This window comes from Schistocerca cancellata, chromosome 9, assembly GCF_023864275.1.
Source record: "Schistocerca cancellata isolate TAMUIC-IGC-003103 chromosome 9, iqSchCanc2.1, whole genome shotgun sequence".
NCBI lineage: Eukaryota > Metazoa > Arthropoda > Insecta > Orthoptera > Acrididae > Schistocerca > Schistocerca cancellata.
In genome coordinates, this window is record NC_064634.1 from 428,398,111 (window position 1) to 428,420,550 (window position 22,440).

At 38.4% G+C, this 22,440-nt stretch overlaps 1 pseudogene; it reads left to right on the forward strand.

Annotated features, from left to right (window-relative positions):
• The first annotated feature begins 983 nt into the window (after window positions 1-983).
• LOC126101465 (60S ribosomal protein L8-like) lies at window positions 984-17,554 on the forward strand (annotated as a pseudogene).
• The last annotated feature ends 4,886 nt before the right edge of the window (window positions 17,555-22,440 follow it).

The window sequence follows — 22,440 nt, forward strand, 5'->3', positions numbered from 1 at the left end:
TCGATTTACTTTTATTTGAATCGTCAGCCATTTTTTCTTTGAAGAAACATCACTATTTGTGAGTAAAGAGTACATTCATCTTGTTGGCAAGTTTAATTTTACTTCGTATGACGAAACAAATCTCCAAAAAGCCACCAAACTCATGTACTTTCATAGCTTATGGAAGACCTATTGTGTCGGTTTCCACTAACATAAATGAAGAACTTACATGTTTATTTTCATATTAGCAAATTCACTTCTCATAGCTACCAACAACTCTTGAAAAATTACAGTACTGAATTGAAAGAAGAAAAGCTGTAGCTACTGCTATACTGCCATAAATAAGAAAGTTTCATATTTAACTAACTATATGGCAAAATACTCACCTCTTTGCAAGCTGTTATTTGACCAAACCTCATTTAGATATTTTAAACCATTTACGAAATATGATACATGTTTGTGAATAGTTCTCTTCCATTGTATTGCATCACACTAGGAAAGAACTGAGTGCGCAACATAAAACCCATTTTCTCGAGATCAGAGATGCTTCTAGACACCCTCCCACCTTTAATGAAAATGTCAGTATGTTAGATAAATTTCATGACGTAATATGACTAAACGCAAAATCACAGCTACCCCTATTTTTCATTCCAAACACAACGAATTTCGCACATTGTGTTATTATGTGCGAGATATCACAATAACTATGATCGCTGATGAAATGATATACACCTCACCATGAATCTTATGTATAAAACCATAAGTAACGGAAAAATCACCCAATAATTTCTGTAATACCGTTTGAGAGAGGTTGGAGAGTGAATAATTCGCCTTTGTCAGCATAGTACGTCGTCCATTGGCAGCAGCGAAGCTGATAAACAATGTCTCATATATTGTGCCTCACCAGAAGGCACACGTCTGCAACAATCGATGCCACCATCCAGCTGCCATTGTGCATTGCCCTATTGGATACCAAGGTGACATTACCCACGCAAGTGCAAGCCATGTCGAGCTGGCCTCCACACGCAAGCAACTCGCTTTCTTTGTTTGTGCACCCTTATATGACAATTCCCCAGGAACAAAACAGGTTTATCACGACTGTCATCTGGCAGCAAAACGTGTGAAACTAAAAGAATTAGTAAACACATTATCCATGTGTGTAAATAGACTATTGTGAATCTGCATATGAACACTGGAACACAATAAAGCATGCATGATCGAAAGGGGGTACTCCAAGAGTACTTTCTTCGGGTTATTGTTATGATTTATTGTTATTACTGACGTCTGTGGCCAGCAGGTAACTTCACGTTTTCGTGTGGATGCTTTTGGGAATTTTTCAGTGAATAAATTTTCGAAATTCAGTAATTTAACAAAAGCAATATTTTTTACTGGCAGACATTCTTTTATCCAAATTATTTGTGAAAAGCGCATTGAAGTCATAAAATAGGCATACAGCGAGGAAAAAGTCTGCCATAAGATCCTTACAAACCACTGTATGATAATAAAATAAGTCAGCAAACGTTTATTTCTGAGAAAAGATGCATATAGTTTTATGTGTACAATTTTCAATCTTTGTATGTAGCACCTTAATTGACGTAAGTTCACTTTTGATTTGATTGCAACTTATGCTCCACTTGAGCATGACAGGAAGGAGCAACTGGAAGTAGTCACTGAGAGAGTCCAACCATAAATGGTATAAAATGAAAGATTTAATTCTTACTTCCAACTAGGTGGTTGCCTCATACATTACTGCATCAGTTTGGGGAATTTCATACTGTATCATCTCGTCAAAATACGCATCTATTCCCATGATGTTCCAAAATTTCTGCGGATATTCTGGACTCAATTTCTTCATCGATAAAAAAAAAGCCCATGCCTTATCCTGTTGATTCAGATAGGATCGTACCGAACAGCGTCTGGCTTTTCGTCATTGTAATATGTTCTGCCCTAATCCTACAGTTATATATGCTGCTGCTGATGATGATGACGATGATCTCTAGTTTGTGGGGAGTTCAACGATGTGTTATCGGCGTCCGTACAAATTTCCACTCTTTTCATGGTCCAGTCTCCCCATACTCTCGAATGATGATGAAATGATGAGGACAGCACAAACACACAGTCCCGAGGTGGAGAAAACCCCCGACCTCGTCTGGAATCAAATACAGGACCCATGATCCAGAGGCAGCAACGCTAACCACTAGACCATGAGCTGCAGATGGTTACAGACACTACAATTGCAATGGCTCCATAAACAATTGCATCCTAAATGTACGAAATGCTGTACAAACGCATATTTGGATAAAAATATGCTTGTGCAGATAGGTGTCATAATATAAAACGAACGGTTGAGCCTGGAACAATTCAGTGCACTAATAAAATAATTCCCTCATAGCTGCAAAAGAGAACAACAATCACTTAATAACTACAAAACTTTAAGTCTTGGAAATGTTCTGTTAGAATGATCGATTTTGCAACAAATTAGACACTGAGTTACGAACGTTATTGCCTTTTATTGGGCATGCGCAGATTTGCTCAATGAATATCACACGCCGGCCATGGTGGCTGAGCGGTTCTAGGCGCTTCAGTCCGGAACTGTGCGACTGCATGCAGGTTCGAGTCCTGCCTCGGGAATGGATGTGTGTGATGTCCTTAGGTTAGTTAGGTTTAAGTAGATCTAAGTTCTAGGGGGACTGATGACCTCAGATCTGCAGTTCCAAACGTGTACGCCAAGAAAGCTATTGCAAAGGTGTATATCTTTGTTACATTGTGTAAGGAAGTGGCATTAAAATGACAAAGCCAAGCGCTCATACCATTCATTCAAGATTTTGTTGTTTGTAGCTTTTGCTATCTCAGTAATAATATCACTCATCTTAGTATCTCCTGAACGGTTTTACAGTCAGGTTTCGCTAACTGACATTTAATTATAACAAACAGTACCAAGAATGATGTGTTTGTGACAAATGTTCATGCACCTTACGTGGGATGTTTTCATAACACACAACTTAAAACATGAACGCAATCAAAGACAACTAATCCAATGTAGCGTCTCCAGACTTCTTCATTTGCGGACTGCTATCAAGTTTCGTAGCTGCATATATTTTACGTCATTTTGACGATAGTTCTTGGCAAGCTGGGAGAGACATGAACACCTTCCTTTGCTTTCAAGAACCTGGGAGACGCCATATTGAATTTTGTCGTTTTTAGTTAAATCACATTGAGGATCTCTCTAAAACGCATTCGGATTGATATAATTCGTTGTAATGAAATAATGAAAAACGTCATATTAATGGTTAAAGAATTTTTAGTATTTCATTGTGTAAATGTATTTCATTTCAAGGCAACGTCAAACTGAAGATTTATCAAACACACTTCGTTCTTTGTATGATTTGTTATAATTAAATGACATATTGGCAGTTAAGCATTCAGGAAATCACAAGATACAACATAGGGTCACAACTTAAATCAACTCATTGTAGAGTTATTGGTAGAAACATGGGGTTATGAAGTGTAAGTTTACATCTACCCATGAAGGGCCCAACACAAAAGTGATGGCTCACTGTTGATATCACCAACATTATCAGCCACTTTGATCCCACCACATACGAGCGACTTCTCAAGCAATTGCGTCTAGTCTTACGAATGCCATTGTTGGAAAATGTTATGCTGCTATGGGAAATGAGCTGCTATGTTTAGCAACAGTGGCAGTTTATCTTCATGAACTTTAGGAATTGTAATTTCTTGTCTAGATCTTTTCAGTGTGTTAATGCAGTTACCTTTCTATGTATTAGCTTCCATTACATTTTTCATCCTTTAGTATTATAATTTAACTGCAAATATTTACATAAACTGTTTTAAAATCTTAATGTGTCTATAAAAAAGTTGTCAGTCACAACACTATTGTTTAACCATTACTTTTGTTATGTATTGTATGGTGGTGGCGAGTTAGATCATATGAAATGACAATTGGTGTGAGTGTAGCTGTGTAAAAGATCTGCCCTTATCATTTAAATTGAAATGGTACTATGGTAAAGAAGATACTGTCTTCAGGAACATTGTAGCTGGGATAAAAACTGGCTAGAAACTGAATGTGTGTGATATGAACTCAGTGCAAGAGAGATGGCAGTGTGTACAGTTCCCATATGAAACACAGGAAAGGTGTACCAAGATTTCGAGCCTTAGATGGCACTGAACGCCATGATTATGTCCAAGGAGTTGTTTTTGGGACTAATACTCACGGGTGTTCAACTCAGAGAACCATACAGATTCAAGACGTGTAAAGAACTCTTCATTGCACGAGAAGGCATGTGCACAGGACAGTTTCTGTGCTGCGTAAGGAAAGCCAAATTGCAAATTGGAAGTGTGATGCTGCTCTGTACAATGACGAAGGGACAATTTTTTGCAATCTGGGAAAGCAAACCAGGGTTTGTGGTTACCCTGCTTATGTTTCATACAATTATGTAACTGTTTTGCACATAACCCAGACACTGAGAAAACTCATGTGAAGTTACCATCCATTGAATAGAAAGTTATACCTTCAAACAGCTGAACCATGGTTGACATTGTAGCTAGAGGTGGAAGATTTGTAAGCCAATTCTTAAAGCTGGACGTACATGCCATAAATATGAGGCTACGTGTAAAGGAAGAGGAGTATCTATGAATCCAGTTGAAAATCCGATGGTGATGGTACATAACTGTACACTGAAAAAGCTTCGACTGTTAAAAGTAGAACTAGTGCTGGTAGAAAGATTGGTCCTATTGCTGCCAGAAGAACTGAAAGGATTAGTAGTGAAACCACACACAAAGAAGAGATACGAGTAAAAGCTGACTGCAACCTGCAAGGACAAACTTCTTTTATTCGCTCTGACGCCTCTAAAAGACTCTGTCACTTCTTGTTAATTTAATGGAAGTATGTCCTGTTACATTCGACATTATGTATGTGTAAGAGTGCTCTCTGTCAGGAGTGTATTTGTTGAGTTTTGTGAACATACCAGGGAATATGGACCAATGACTCGCAAGAACGGTTATCTGAAGCACATCCACATTAACTGAAAAAATTGCAGAGATCATATGATAACAAATGCTATAAATGAAGTGCTGATAATAGTATTTTCATATATTCAATAGCAAATACAGATAAAGTACTAGAGTTTCGTGAAAACTTCTGTTTTTTAATTAAACTGAAGTGTATACTTTTCAATAAACTGTCTAGTTTCTTTTCCTACCAAAACAATTACGTTTTTGGATTCTACATTCAACTGTTACTGGAGTATGTGTACTAATATACCTATTGCATTTCACTATCCAGGAATGGAGAGCACATAAAATTTTGTAAATAGAACTGAATGATATGTATAGGATGGATATTGTGTCATGGATGAATCAACAGACATAGTATAGTTAATTCGAGTATAACAATGGAAGATATTATGATTTATTCAGATGTTAAATTGCGTGGTCAACTGACAGCCCGTCTACACCCCCTTCAATCAGGTTGACTCATATATGCCAATACACTGCAAAAGCATAGCTACATTATTTTGACATCACATCTTTAGGCCGTTCATCTGGAAAGAATGAAGGGGAAATTCTATGTGGAAACGTAGGAGCAGTAGCACTGATGTACGTTGCAACGAAATTAAACAACTTTGCTAGCATAAATATCTGACACATAAAAATACACTTGAACTTAAGCCAGATATGAATGGTCTGAAAAAAAAAGGATTTCAGATGTAACTTCTCCCACAGGGGACAAGAGTTGAACTGAAATCAATTGGGTAGTGTATTGGTGTTAGATGTAAGACTGTTTTACAGAAGAGATAGTCCTTTGTCTTGGTCCTGAAACACTCATGTTGGCTTCAGCAACTGAACGGAAATTGTATCTTACTTTTCAGTTATATTTTGAACGTTTGATCGTCACTCTGTAGCACTCTATGAGGTTTGGAGTATGGCTGTTTAAAGAGGCTGCCAGCACAGTGTCGTCACACAGCATGACGTGACCAGCGTTTTCAATGCCTTGTGGTCAGATATACGCTGTACACTGTGTGTCTGATGAGAAGATCTATGGAAGCGGGTGATATGTTGTTTCATTGTTACTTGTGACAGAACCCTAACGATTCTACAGATTTCAGATTGTGCTCTTATTTCGCTACAAGCTGCATTCAAACGCATCAAGTTTCTTACGTATCAGCAGTGGCACATTCTGGGAAAATATCTGGGCTGTCACTAGGCTTACCAGATCTGGACAAGTGATTAGTGGTTAAATGTTATCTTCACAAACAGTGAATGAAAATCAGTTTTTCTTGAAACAAGCTGTGATAAGTTAAACAACGATTATAAAAGGAAAATAAACATTTTTACATACCTGTTGATATATATATAGCTACATGGATTCAAGCCATCTTTCTTTATGGATAAACTGCATTGTCACACAATCAAAAACCTATTCCTTGTTGTTTCCTCTCAATAAATCAAATGTGTCTTTTGCCACTGATAAAAGAGCCAAGTAGCTCAGACGAATTTGTCCTTGTGTTTCCAGTTAATACCGTTTTAATCGTTGCAAGGGAGAAAGACTCCTTTCTGCACTTTCAGTGGTAGAAGGAAATATTAAAATAAGTTCACCTATTTTCTTAACTTCACTGTACACTACAAGTCCATTTTATATCATATAATATGCAATGGTTTGAAATGATTCATTAGAAAATTCTTGAAGTGAATATAACAGTTCCAGTTCAGATTTCAGAGGCAGTATATTGAAATAAGAAACATATAGTTCTCTCAGTTCGCAAAATATATTTGTCAGAAAATTTTTATCGTAACTCGTAAAATTTTTAAAACCTGGTAATGTTAGAAATTTCAGATGTTTCTATGATTCAAATCTTAATTTAGATTCAGCTGTTAATGTGTCCAGGACTTCACAGAAAAGCTGTAAGTCTGAAGAATGGGTTTCGTCTTCACAACAGTTTCTCTTTCTAAGCCTTTCTTCATTCTCTTCATCAGCAATGCTCATAGTTTCTGACCATAATTCTTCAAATCCTGTGTGTCTAATATTTTGCATTGTGGTAATAAATTCGTTTACTTTTTCCGTGCAGTAACATATATTTATGCTTTTGTTTTGTAAAATTTCAGAAAGAATATACGAAAATGCAAAAACTTTACCGAACATAATGAAGAAAAAGTTGGTTTGAGTCCTTGAGAGAAATCGCACAAAGTTACAAGTATTGTTGATTTCTTCACTAGACCAGGTGCCACATTCCTCTCCCATTGATGTAGGAAACTGATATCTTCTATACTGATGCACTGTGCTTACGAGCCTGGAAACAAAATTCCATCGTGTAGGTGCAACACTTGGCATTTTCTTTTCAGTAGAGGCTTTAAGAGCATCTGTGAATGAAACGCAATCTGAGAAAAAGCGGATAAACCGTTAAGGGAAAGAAAAAATTGTCTGGTTTTCTTAATAAAGTTTACAGATTGGATAAGTATGATATAAGTTTATGATTATATTAGTGGATGATGGTAGCATCAGGATTCTCCGCTTTAATTAAAGTATGAAATCGAACATACCCAGCCATTATTGCAGCACTATCGAAAGCTAAAAAAAAAAAAATTGTTTGGACATCCTAAGTCATCTGCAGTTATTTTTACATATTCAAATAAACCACTGGCTGTCTAGTCAGAACTTAGATCAGTGAACTGTAGAAATCGTTGGTTGCCTTCGTCTTCACCATAGCGTAGAATAGTAGATATTTGACTTCATGGTGACAGCAATTGTTTGTTTGAGAATGAGTCCACAGAAGTAGCATTATAACTACCTGATTTAATCTTATTTCTCACATTACTAGCCACAGCATTCGTCAGATCATTCTGTATAAGAGCAGAGGTGCCTTTGAAAAAGCTAGTTGTCTTTAAATGCTGAGACACTGTCAATTAATAATTAGACAGAAGTTGTAGCAGTTCTATGTAATTGCTTCTATTTAATGACTCCTATCTTTCATCGTGGTCTCTAAAAGAATGTTCTTGATTTGCAATAGGTTCCACTGCAATAGATTTCTATTTTATTTCATCTTTTCATTGTGCAAACCGCCAATAATTTTTTATGACAGTTCAATCAATGGTCAACCTTTGAGTGCCAAAAGTTTTTAATGCTATAAAAGATTTTATATTTGTTGTTGATCTGTTAGGCTCATGCAAAGCTGTAATTAAATATGGTAAGTCTGCGAAACCCGTCCTATTCCAGAACATTTTCTCAGTTGCTAACAGTACTCTGGCCAGTAATAAAGTTTTTTTTAGTTCGCATGAACCATACAGCCACACATTTATCATTATTGTTTATATTAAAACACTTTTTGTAATGGTTCTTATCTTTTTCCTCCTGCCGATACTGCAAGTGCGGAGGAGTCAGAATAAGTCTTCTCTCTTTTACTATCACTAACTTATCCTCATATTTCTATTGCGAAAATGGTCTTTTCACTAATTGTTTTACTACACATTGTTCATCCATTTCGAAGGATCAGCTCTAGAAACTGTCTTGACTACGAAAAAATAATAAAAATACTAATACAGCTCTTGAGGAGCGTAGCAAGCTCACAAACACACTTTTTGTTGCTTTTAACTGCACGTGCTGTGCAGAATTCCCAAATCCCGTCGTGTCCGTTCATTTTGGAGACGCCCATGTATGTGTTGCGACGTGGGATTCCGAAGCTTTGGCGTGCAAATTCTTGCGTTCCTCCGCCTCACACCTCCTGCAACGTAACGTAGTAATGGCTGCTGCAGTAAGCATTCTAAACTCTGCTCTCCCCTCTGTTCGATGTAGAGAGCGAGACATATTCCACCCTATACGCCAAATTATCGCGAGGGAAACTGGCTGGTACTGCATTCATTATTGATATTACTTATTAATTTCTAGTTCATTTTACATATGGGCTTCGGTGATAGCTTTGACAGGCCACAACATACACAACTGCGATCAGTCACTAAAATACTAATACTTGGCAGCCAGTTGGTCTTATGTTTTGTTTGTTTCGTCTATTAAAATTGTTTAAAGATGCCAAAAGCGGTCAACAGTTTTATACTGGCCTGCAGAAAGCACTGTACCGCCCCTTCGGTCGCTACGCGCTAAAATGGTCGTTTCACTGGCCGCATGCGTAATTGTAATGCAGGACCTTCACTGTGAAACGTATCGCAACTTTAGCCTTTGCAACAACCTTCAGCAAACACAAAAGCTTTATATTATCAGTGGAATATTTGCAATGGTACTACGTTGGCAAATATTGATGCTAATATCACCATTTGTCTAATTTGAATTGTGTGCGCTCTCACTAAACTATTGTTAGGAAAAAGGCTATTGACCACTGTTTCCAGAGTAACTGGTGAATATATGGGCCTGATCGTACATTTCACACACTGTCACAAATGCACAGCCATAAATTTAACCCTGTCTGCTATACATGGCATTTCGACAGCATTATTATATCTGCTAGTACAACAGTCGTTACTTGCGGGCATAGGAAAAGGAACATTTGTGACTAATCTTATTTCACCCTCTGAAATAAATGTTATAACTATGTTGCGCGGTAGCAAATCTATGAAGCAGATAAACTACTTTATTAACTTTGAAAATAATATCCAGTTTTATCACTGTGATTTTTGCTCAAAATTTCAAGATGGAAGCAAGCAGTATTGTTTCTGATGGCATGCTTAGGCAGCCATATTTACAGCTTTCACTTTAGGAAATACTGAAATTTGTTAACTAGTTGACAAGATTTCATTCAGTAAAATTTACGTCAGCAAATGGAAACAAGGTGACCAATGCACAAACTTTTTATTCCATTCCGATTAAACGAACGATAAACGAACTTCATAAAACTTGGAATATGCAAACTCTTCAGATTATGTAAATGCTATTTTTGACGTAATTTTAACAAAAGTTATTAATTATAATATATGACACAGGAATTACGATAGTGACTTGCCTGTATGTAAAATGAAATTCGAGTTACGTTGAATAACGAACTACATTGTTCCAACTTAGCCCAGTTTTAACACTTGTACTGTTACGATAGTTACTCCACTAAATTGTCACTTCCACTAAACAATTTAGAATTTTAGCCATGTTGCGTCGCCGAGAAAATGGTGGCCAACAATCTTTCACAACTTCTTCACATCTCTAACAAAATATTTTAAACATCGACTAACACAACACTTTCCAAAGCCGTTGCTCCAAATGCAGCCATGGCTCAAAAAACTTCGCTGCGTCGTAAGTCTGGAAATTGTTGAATCTGTGAATTCAGAAATTCAGAGACGACATAATCCTCAGTTGGTAACATCCAGTGATCTCTATACTAACTGGATGGCGAACTTCGGCTGTCTCAGCGTGCCGTCATCTGTTAGCGCCGCCATATTGCAGTTAGGCAAGAAACTATATGTGATATTTTACTTAGAAAGGCGGCACTCGTTTTCGTTTGGAAGTTTCTACATTCTTGACGACAATAAAACTAACTAGATTAACATCAAAGCAACGAGCTACCAATTTCCTTTTACGCTCATGAACACTAAAGTCTACTGTAATATCGTAAATATAAAGTAGCTAAAGGCGAAACAATATTTTTCCCAGGCGTAAGGAACAGTTTTATTCACATATGTAATGCACTTATCAGTGGCGACATCATCTCTGGCGTCGGCAAAAAACGTAGTGGGGTTTATTTAAACGTGAATTTGGATATCTACAACTATATGCTAATTATTGTCAGGCACCATATGAAGCAACCAAAATAACTTGTGACACTGACACGAAAATTGTTCTCTTCTTTTACTGAACTAATTCACATGTACCAACGTGAAAATTGCGATGAAATCAGTTAGTTTAAAGTCCATATTTAACGGAGAACTAACGTATATAAACAGTACAGTCAATCTGGGCACTTTGCACCACTTTTTCCGTCTTTTTGAAAGTACTGCACACACAATCCACATCACGACAGACACCAAAATTTCACCTGTATTGCTGAGGTGTGCTTGGCAATGAGGAAATATGTACTAGAGATGCTCTCTTGGAGTAAAATTTCAGTTTTAATACTGGTACAAAATTACTCAGTCATTCTGGGTAACTTCAGTCTTAAAAAACATAATATTTTTCCCATATCTAATGTTCTGAATTAATTTACATCCCAACAAAAGGAAATCAGGTGTTAATAAGAAGTAAAAACAGTGTTGATTCAGTTTCCAGATTTACATTGAAATATTAAGGTATTTGTATCAACCTGACTTTGTTCAACTTAAATCACTGTCAGAAGCTCACTTCACAGTCAAAGCAATTAAAGAAAAATCACAAGCCTAAGAGCTTTTAGGGAGGTGGAAAGACATTTGAATGAATCACAGAGGTAATAAAAACGTTACATTTGGTACAAAATAATACAAACAGTTGGAACACCAGCCATTTGAAACAAGAATAACAATTGGTACAAAGATACTATGATTAGTTAAAAGTTACCCTGATTGTAATGACCAAGGAACACCTTCATATGTCTATGTACTTTTTTATCATTTGTAAAATGATGAATACTGTAAACATTAAGCATGAGCAAGGGTATTGAAATGAGAACACAAAAACACATTGAAACACGAAATTTATATTTGTCATTTCCGATACGTTTTTAACCACTGCTGCAATGTTACACCCACAACACTACACATTACTGAATAAAATAATCTTACTGAGTTTTTGTCTTACACTAGTTGTATTGTGACCTATTTTCTCAAGTGAAAACCTGTTCCCATATGTTTTCAGGCGCACCTGAATGTACCTGGATGCAATCTTACGTACAAGCTGTGTCTCATGCAAATCTTCAATTCTGCATTAATTATGGAAGTCATGGTCAAGTTTAGGGAATGAATAGTTCACAAATTTTTTAAGAACCCATATGACACTCTTACTAATTAAATGCTTTTGCCTCATGTCACGATTGACAACAAACATTTGAAACAATTTTTCTGAGTGCTCCACCATAGAGTATACAGCATTACTTGTTTCAATAAGCTTGCCTCGGCTTACAAAGTTTGTGAATGAGCTCTTTTCTGCAGTACTACAAAGTGCATATGTTGCGTCATTACAAACAGTGGGTGGCCTAAATAGAGGCAGTCTTTATATGTAACTTGTTTTGAAATTGCGAGGGCAACATAGCCTGCAATGTACTACAAAATGTTCTGCTTGTATGTGGAAAACAGAGTACCCTCTTCAATAAGTGTGCACCATTTTTCTACTTCGTCTACAAACATACAAGAATCATCTACAAGAGGACACTTTTGTGTTAGGAAACCATACAGTCCTACAGGTACCATTGAACACATGTTAAAATTTGTACAGTTTCCCCCAACAGTGCCAACATTAGTGCAACTTGCGCATAGCACACTTCAACTAATATCAATTTGGGTTGTTATTCCAAACCGTTCTAGATCTCACACATGAGAGGAAGAGTTCAATATGATCTTGGGAAAACTTATATGTCAATAAATATGGCAGAGGAGAATTTTCCCTAGTCATTATTTCCAGTGCAATGGCTTTAATCGAATGCATGTTCAAAATTATGCCAAAGGCAAAAGTATTTCTTGGGTGCTGCAGGAGAGAAACACCATTTACTTTTAAACTTCTTATATAAGATTCTGTCTGATGAAAAATATCGAGCCAATATGCCTGATTACTGAGTTTCAGGCTGGCTTTATATCCTGAAGCTAGAGGATTTCTGGAGTTAAAGACATCAAAAATTCTGTCTATAAATCTCAAAAACTCCACTGTTGCCTCACTACCATATAATCTGGGATTGCCAGCTCTTCTCAAAAAATCTATAGTATCTGCAACACTAGAACTGAGTGTTTGAACTGCTAAGCTGACATTCATCTTTTTATTAACATAATTAATATGTTGTCCTGACAACTTGTTAGCAAATGTCATGCCTTCCTCAATTTGCAACTCATTTAGTTCTTTTAAGTACTGCCATTTAACATGGCCATTTGTAGACTCTATAGCACCTACTTCTGCTAATGCATTTCGAGCAAGTTTCACTAAATGACACATATCCAAAACACAGTAAACATTGTGGTTTGAAACTGGGTGAATGAACTGAGCAGAAAAAACGTTTTGATGAAAATTAATAGTGCATCCCAATGAACGAAGAGTACTTATATTTGTCCTTGTGCCATCACAAGTGACTGCCCAAATTCTGATGCCTGAATTGCTTAGCCTCTCCAGAGCAGAGTTTATTAACTTTGCCTGCACACTTCCATCAAAGCCATTCACTAAAAAATGCGCTACAGGACACTTAAATTTACCTTTTATGGACACAAGCATAAAAACTAATGCCTCCGAAGCTTCTTTCACTTCTTTTGTTTGTTCAACTTGTCTTCCAGTATCTACATAACCTGTATACCTCTTAGTTTCCTGGTCCCACACTACCTGTTTTCTAATTGCCATACTGTCTATTACGAGGCTAGAATCTTTAATTCCGTTCTCACTTGATGGTTAAATTCAAAGTACCTGAACACATCACTTAAAAAGCCAGGATCACAATTCACAGTCCCCGCCTAATGAGAAATTAGTGATTTGTGAGGCAGAGGCATTAATGTCTGTAAATATTCATATGCCTTAGGAGAGTAAAAATACACTATCATTGCAAACATTTTAATGTCTGTTTTGTACCTGTTTCCCTTGGATGACACACTATTATTCAACAAATTTGCACACTAATTCCACCTGAGTCCTTGTTTGTTGATTCAGGAATTCATGCAGCTTCTCTGTTAGATGACCCTTCTTTTTCAGAGCACTTATGATGTCTTTCATTGAATAGTTTTTCTTCTCTCTTCTCCTAATTTTTTTCCTGCAAGCTCTTGATTTTTCTTCTCAGTGTCTCCACAACATCTGGTAAAAAACTGCATGTGTCAGTGGCCTTGTCAATCATATCTATTTGTGTTTGAGATCCACATTCCTTAGATGTTTCACAACTCTGAGAAAAGTGAAACAAGAATAGAATACAAGTAGTACAGGCATGAAACAAAGTTTGGCAAGTACTTATGAGAAAACATGTTTTGTTGGAAACAGAAACAATGTTTATGTGAAGTGACTAACCTGTTCAATATAATCAGGAGTTTCTACAGTAGACCGTTCAGTTGAAACTTCCTGGCAGATTAAAACTGTGTGCCCGACCGAGACTCGAAATCGGGACCTTTGCCTTTCGTGGGCAAGTGCTCTACCATCTGAGCTACCGAAGCACGACTCACGCCCGGTACTCACAACTTTACTTCTGCCAGTATCTCGTCTCCTACCTTCCAAACTTTACAGAAGCTCTTCTGCGAACCTTGCAGAACTATAACTCCTGAAAGAAAAAGGATACTGTGGAGACATGGCTTAGCCACAGCCTGGGGGATGTTTCCAGAATGAGATTCTCACTCTGCAGCGGAGTGTGCACTGATATGAAACTTCCTGGCAGATTAAACCTGTGTGCCCGACCGAGACTCAAACTCGGGACCTTTGCTTTTCGCGGGCAAGTGCTCTACCATCTGAGCTACCGAAGCACAACTCATGCCCGGTACTCACAGCTTTACTTCTGCCAGTATCTCGTCTCCTACCTTCCAAACTTTACAGAAGCTCTTCTGCGAACCTTGCAGAACTGCAGAACTGCAAGGTTCGCAGAAGAGCTTCTGTAAAGTTTGGAAGGTAGGAGACGAGATACTGGCAGAAGTAAAGCTGTGAGTACCGGGCGTGAGTCGTGCTTCGGTAGCTCAGATGGTAGAGCACTTGCCTGCGAAAGGCAAAGGTCCCGAGTTCGAGTCTCGGTCGGGCACACAGTTTTAATCTGCCAGGAAGTTTCATATCAGCGCACACTCCGCTGCAGAGTGAGAATCTCATTCTGGAGACTGTTCAGTTGTTATTCTAATCTGTCGCCTTGGTGCTTTTCCTTGGGCATTAAATGCGTCGGAAACGCAAACTGTGATGGCACTGCATCAGGCTTGAGATGCCTCCTCGAAGTACCAGGTCTTACTAAATAATCTTCTTCCAAGAAGTGACCTCCACACAAGAAACTAGCCCTTTGCGTTTAGTGGCAATGACCCACTGTTCCAGCAAATCGCCTTTTTGCAGAGGAAACCTGTCCAAAACAGAAGACACATTGTATCATGCAAGGTAACGACCAAGATATTTACGAGATTGTTGTCATTTCTTGACATTCAATTATTACCTGTGGAAAGTTAAATTACTTTCCTTGTTCCACCGGTTCGTACAGTTGTATGCAGAGCACGAAATAACCATTTTACACTCACAACATACACTTCGTTAACACCAAGAAAAACTTTTTGGCGAACTAAAAGATGGCGGACGATATAAACGAACACTCCTGTGACGGCACGGATAAGCGCTATGGTCAAAGACAGAAGATGTACATCCAGTTAGTATGGAGATCACTGGTAACATCCATCTCTTAGGCGAGTATAAAAGCTCTCAATGTATTGTTGACAGACGAGCATTGTTACTGGGATCTGATATTTCAGCTATGATTCATTCGTGAGTTGAACTTGCTACTGTGGGGACGTTATTGTTTCATTTCCCCGATAGTATTGTTTTACTCGGGTACGAACGTCAGTTACATCATCTCACAGGCGGATGTTACTATGGAGGTAAGATTTTTACTCCATCTGACAGACGGATATTACTCTAACCGAGTAAGTTTTTTTTGTTATACTCTTTCCTTTTCAAATATCTCATTACTTGCGGATGGCTACTAGTGGATGGATACCTTGTGTGTCACAAGAAGCAAAAGAATGGTGCAGATGGCTTTAGAGCAGTTTGAAGAAAGCGATGATGATTGTCATTCAGACGATTCTTATGTTCCTGAGAAAGATCATGGATCAAATTCAGATCATGACAGTGATTATGAAATAGATGTGAATGATATACTCTGCACATCCGAGAATGAACAAGGTGGTGTTGACTCTCTTCAGAATAGGGAAGATGATGACACCGAAACTGAGACAGTTTATCATGGCAAGATGAATTGTTTCAGTCAGAGTTCCGAAGTGCCCAATTGTGGTATTAAGACACCAAACAAAAATGTAAGAAAAATTAGATTGTCATCGTGGTCAGGCCCTGCCAATCGGTTAGGTAACGATCAAGACCCAGAAGAAATATGGCGTTTATTTTTAACACTGAGATATTGAACGAGATAGTAGTACATACCAACTGAAAACTACAAGTGATAAGGAATATATTAGAAAATCCTTCGTCTCCGAGTTATAAAGATACAGATAAAACTGACATTGAGGCAGTGATTGGTTTGATCGTTCTGTGTTCGATTTTCAAGTATGGACGTGAAAACTTGGCATCATCTTCCGTAAATGACAGTACTGGACGTCGCATTTTTCGTGCAACCATGTCTCTAAAACGATGTGAAGTTTTACTTGTGACTCTCAGATTTGAAGATGCACCTACTCTTGAACAAAGGATAAGAGATGATCCTGCAGCAGCTATGTCCAATATTTTCAACATTTTTAATTCCAATTGTCAGAAGGTATATTCGATTGGGACTCATGCATGTGTTGATGAGAGTCTAATCCCCTTTAGAGGCAGATGCCGATTCAAAATAGATATGCCCAAGAAACCTGTTAAATATGGCATAAAAGCCATGTGCCTCACAGATGAACATTCTTTCTGTCTGTATAATGCTTACAGTTATGTGGGGTAGTGATGGAGCAACACTATCTGAGGAAGACAAAAACTTCCGAATGCCAACACAGTCTCTGATTCGTCTTTCCAAAAGTATATACAGGACAAACAGGAACATCACAGCAGACAATTGGTATTCCTCCAGTGAAATGTGTAAGGACCTGCTGAAAAACAGGTGGACATATGTTGGAACTCTAGAACCCAACAGAAGAGAAGTTCCAAAAGAGTTTCTTCCCAACCCAAAGAAAGAAGTGGGCTGAGTGTTTATGGTTCTTACATTATTCTCATTTGTTCCAAAAAGATCTAAGGCAGTTTTAGCGCTTTCTTCATTGCACCACACTGGGCATACTGATGAAAGTAGCAACAAACCAGAAATTATATATTCTGGCGTAGACGCTCTAGACATGAAGTGCAACAACTACTCACCTAACCGGAGAACAAGGAGATGGCCACTGGCGGTATTTTACTTTCTAATATCTGTGAGTTGCGCGAATGTCTATGTTACGTATCTTTATAAACGTACTATGTCAAGATCTGAGTTCGTGAAGAGCATAGGAATGAAGTTAATCAGATGTCATATGCAAGGAAGGCTCCAGATTCCAAACTTACCAGATGACCTCAGGAAAATTATTTCAGGTATTTTGTCTCAAAAGCAAAGAGATGGGAATCCAACAAAAAGAAAAATAAGTGACAAGTTAGAAAAGAGGAAAAAAATGACGTTATTGTCCCTACACATTGAACAGAATGATGGCATACAAGTGTGTGAAATGTGATAAACCCAACTGCTTACAGAGCTCTATGAAAATATGTAAAATGTGTGTAGAACGTTTGTAATTTTAATCCATTTCTTTGCAGGATTATCAAGATATTTGAGGAAACACATGTCAAGTTTAGAAACTATATCATCTGAAACATTAATATTATATTTTGTGAATTTTGCAAAGGAATAATATACTTTATAAACTATTCCACGTAAAAACTAGTACCTAATTTTGTAATTGTTTCGTACTGTATTGCAAAATGTGACTTAAAGACAGTAAAAATATTAGTATTAATTTTTCATCAAGATTTTTAGATTGTTATTTATTTTCGATATTCACATCTGGGATAGGGCTCGCAGGTGGACCAGTCATGCATTACGTCTGAACACGTGCTCTATGTTCGAAGTTTGGTCCACCAGCGGGGAGACATAGTCCTGGGAGCTATCTTCGACACATGGATATACACAGACATACAGAAAACAGAGCAAATGCTCTCTAAATGTGGAGGTGACTGGATACGATCGAGTATAGTGTTATACTATGCCTCCTGATCAATGCATTTGGGCTAGGTGTTGGCAGATGTACTACATTTACAAGCAATTCTAGAACACAGAACGAGAGGTTATGTCATGATGGCATGGATGAAACTGACATAAAAAATCGATAGAATAACGAAAAATGACAGGGGGATAAGTATAAATTGACCGAATATACACTGAAATGCGTATCTTCTGGTTTCAGCAGAGCAATTTGTACATGGGAACAAGTATGTGGCACCAAGAGGAATCCGAGAAAACGTCGACATGGAAGCGAAGGGAATCAGGGAAGTAGTCATTTTTTTCCCATTGAGGCAGCATTATACTGTATGTCTATTGAGGTACCAGTGATACACGCGAGTTGACTACTGTATTTGACGCTTTGCAGGAAGACAGAGAACCGTCTGCCTCTAAACTTACATGCATCTGCGTTAAAGGATGAGAGAGAGTGGACGGGGTGATCGATTGAGATGGAGCTGTAATGAGGTATGATTTAATGGTAGACTGATGATGCATTCTAGAGAGGGGGAAGTTGCTGCAGGTCAATTTTTCCACTGTTCTGTCAGAATGCATCAGTTCCATGACATAGCCTGCGTTCGACTCGTATAGTCACGTGTTCTGTATGTGCTTTAAATCACTGTCTACGTACGTCATTAACAGTAAACCTGTCGAGCATCAGAGGACTTCCATCTCATGTGTGATGAAACGTGACACATTCCTCTAAAAGAGCTATGGTTTATTCGATGTACTCCATTCCTCTGTCGCATATTAAGTGTAAAATCGATATTTCAGTTTCATAACTATGTTAGCGGTAGGTGTTTGTGAGACACTGCAATCCCCTGTGTATACATCTACTTGACAGATGTGCTGTTTACAGAGTTAGTGGCAGAATGACTTAGAATTTTCACAGTCAGACGCTGCTGCTATGCGTTTATCTGTTTCCTTGTAAGAGGTATTCCCCATTGCTAACCATAATTTTATATAGCGCTGATGTAGGCTTAATATAATTTCTGAAGCGTGATCAGATGTGAACAGTGGGTGCTATATATCTCTGGAAAGCTATATTGTGCTCGTATCACAGAGTCAATGTTTTAAGGAAGTAGTTTTTTCGTTTTACGGTTCGATTAATAGTTTATTGTAAGAAACCAGGAAGGAGGATGTATGTCATGTGCTTGAAATATGTTTCTTACATTGGAATATTAACAGCGCCACATTCCATACGACTGATAGGTCGGAAACGCAATCGATCTAACATTATAGCTCATTTTAAGTGCGGAACGTTGTAGCCTTAGGAGTGCATGTGTTCATGTTCTCTCTTACCAATACCTTCAAGGTACTGATCCCAGACTCTGGAAAATACTTTAAAATTGATAGCTTGGTTGATTTACGTAAAAATGCTTCTTACTCCATCCATCTGGAACTCCTCGTGCATAAAAATCACCCATTTCTTGTTCTTCTTCACCATCTGCTATTATATCACAACACTTTCAAATCTGTTACTATACATTGATAAGGAATGCTAACCTCCTCGACATGGGCGCATCTCGAGAAATCTTGCGCACTTGGATGGGCGAGGACTTGGCAAGCTCCATTCATTCATGGATGTGGAATGTAGCGGTCTACTTCTGGTCAATGGCAGATTACATCGGTAACGGTGCTGCAGGGTGGGTTGGCCAATGGCAGTGTGAGGGGGTCTTTCAGTATCTAAGTTTTACGCTAAGACTGCGAGAATGCTCTGTGACTCCTATCAGCATAGAGATAGATCGTAAATTAAGCACTATGCTCGAAGTGTTAGAAATACGTAGAATGCTGTCTGATATACTTTGATGATGGATGCATTCGAGAATTAACAATCCATGGACGTTCTGCACACTCATCTATCCAAATTCGCAATGATACTTGCAAAGTGTGTGTGTGTGTGGGGGGGGGGGGGGGGCGGAGAGGAGGGGGTGGTTTAGCTATGACACTGAAATTGGGGAAACATGCTCTCACATCATTCTTCAGTATTGAAATTATTGTAAAATTGGTAAAATTGTTCACACAGTCAACTGTAATGCTTATTATTTCAGTAATCAACTGTAATGCTTATTATTTAAGTACATTGGGGGTGTCTTTTCCACCCCATCCGTCCACTGGTATGCTGTTGGTTACCACATAATGATTGACTGACATCCCTTGTTTGAGTTGGAGAAAGAGTTTTAGTGGAAGGACAACACCTTCTGGCGACAGATAGCACCGAAACAGTGATCGTGTATGTGACTGGGATATGAGGAATCAGTCGAAATGGAACACGGAGCCATTAGCTGTTCTGTCACTGTGACAGATGAGTTTAATGTAGAGGTCGTCAATCACTTTCGGACAGCAGTTTGGAACCTTTCCACAACGCCGCCAAACTCTTTCAGTTTCCTTATGTTGTAACTGTCTTTTATTTAAAACGATCCAGTGTGTGGTAGGTGCAGTAACAACATAATCTACACCATGTGACATCTAGTTTTCTGAAAGAGACAATGGATCAGAATGTGTTAATGTCAGTTTAGAACATGTCAAAGACCTTGAAGTCATGGCGGAAAAACAAAATGTATGGTAGTCAACAAAGTGTGTTACAGCAGAAAAAAACAATGTTTCAAACAGCGACAAAGGGTCATAGGGAGCGTCTCTTGCGACTTAGCCTGTGGGATATGGTCATCCTGAAGTATAGGTGCCGAAACTTTAAATGGGTCTGTGCAGTGGATCAATACCTGTATATTTAATAGGATCGTCACATGTGCTCGATGCCGGCACACATGCGGTACTTGTTTTCAATATATGGGAGGAGAGAGATGCAGTAAAAATCTTATCGAGTTCTCTATCGGATGAAGTTAGTGGAGCTTTTATAGTTCGTAATTTTTCTCTGGTGGATGGAACAGAACAATGATGATAGAATGTTCGGGTGATAGATGTGAACGGGCCCTGAGGGATGTTGATCTGTAGTACCTGCTTGTAGTTTAGAGAAGCACAACTATGCAGTAGCAGAATCCATGTCCTTCCCCCAGTTTCCGTACTGTCTTTTATACTACCTTGTGTTGCAGGAGCGGGCTTTGTTTCCATTGAACAGTCAAAACACAGTTCTGTCGCAGTAACTCAGCTTTGCCTATTTCTACGTGGGTTGTAGAAGGTGGTAGATATAGTTTTCTCCGACTTCTACTCAGTTCTGACTTACATTGGAACAATCACATGCGCAAAGCTGCAGGGATGGTAGCGCAGAGTCTGAGGGGTAGTTGCAAAATGCATATGGGCTACCTAAAACCATGATGGAATTTTACTGTAGCAGATAGGATCGAGAAAGGTGGCTCGTTTCGAGATACGAGAGTGCCAGTAATATGATTCTTTAGTGACTATAATCATTAGAGGACTTCTCCATAGGCTCCAACGTAGGTATGTGATTGAATGGATAGACTTGATTCAAAATCATAGACATCATTTCTAGCAGATAGCGTTACACTAGAGATCTGAAAAGCTAGTGTACATTTCTTATGACCTCAATCAGCACACCAACTGCTACTGTTTGTGATCCTTCTCAATCAGTCATCGCTTATAACCCAGTGGATATATCGCAGAACCTCTGACATGGTATCGAGGCAGAATACATTACACATACTGGAGATATATCTAGTGGTGGCGGTGTGAGGGGGTTGCAAATAGCGGTTTCATACCATGTTCCTTAGCTGAATCACTTTCAAAATTCATCGATTTTATGACGAAGTTGCATCGAGTGCTGCGTGTAGTTGGATTGCTGCTCTGATAATATACACTCCTATGATCACTGTCTCGGTATTTGTCTGGAAAAAACATGTGATTCGTAGGTAATGCCATACGTGGATTTATAAAGCTGGTATAGCTTTTAACATGGGTACTTGTGTGCACATGTAGAAACAAGACCACTTGTAACAGTAACTTACAGTAGTTGTTGGGTTTTTTAACATCTGGTGGTTTGTAAGACAATTAAACCCCTCTTTCTAAGACACGGTGGTAGCACTCGCAAGAAAAACTTATGAGACATGTCCACCCATCGTTGATTTTTCGGTCAGTATTATTTCGTATCGCCAGCCATCAGTTATTGATAAAGTATTATACTTAGTAGTGCGTGTGCGTGATAGGTTCGCCTTGAGCATCAGGCTTACAAAGTGTGTGTTTGTGTTCAGGCATGTGCAAAGGAAGGTATGGATTTGACGTGGAAAACTGTGACAGCAAAGGGAGGAGTATGTCAAGTCATAAGAATGGTACTGATATTTCTATTTCCAGAGCCACAACCGTCAACAGTGTGTATTTCCGATACTTCAGTCATTGTTGAATGCTGTTCAACTGAGACCATGATTGTAACATTTAGTTGTAAGTAAAGGGATAAAATATATATGTGACCGATTTCTTAGGATGATGATTCTACCTGTGTGTGCTTGGCGTGCAGCGCCGGTGACCTGTGCGA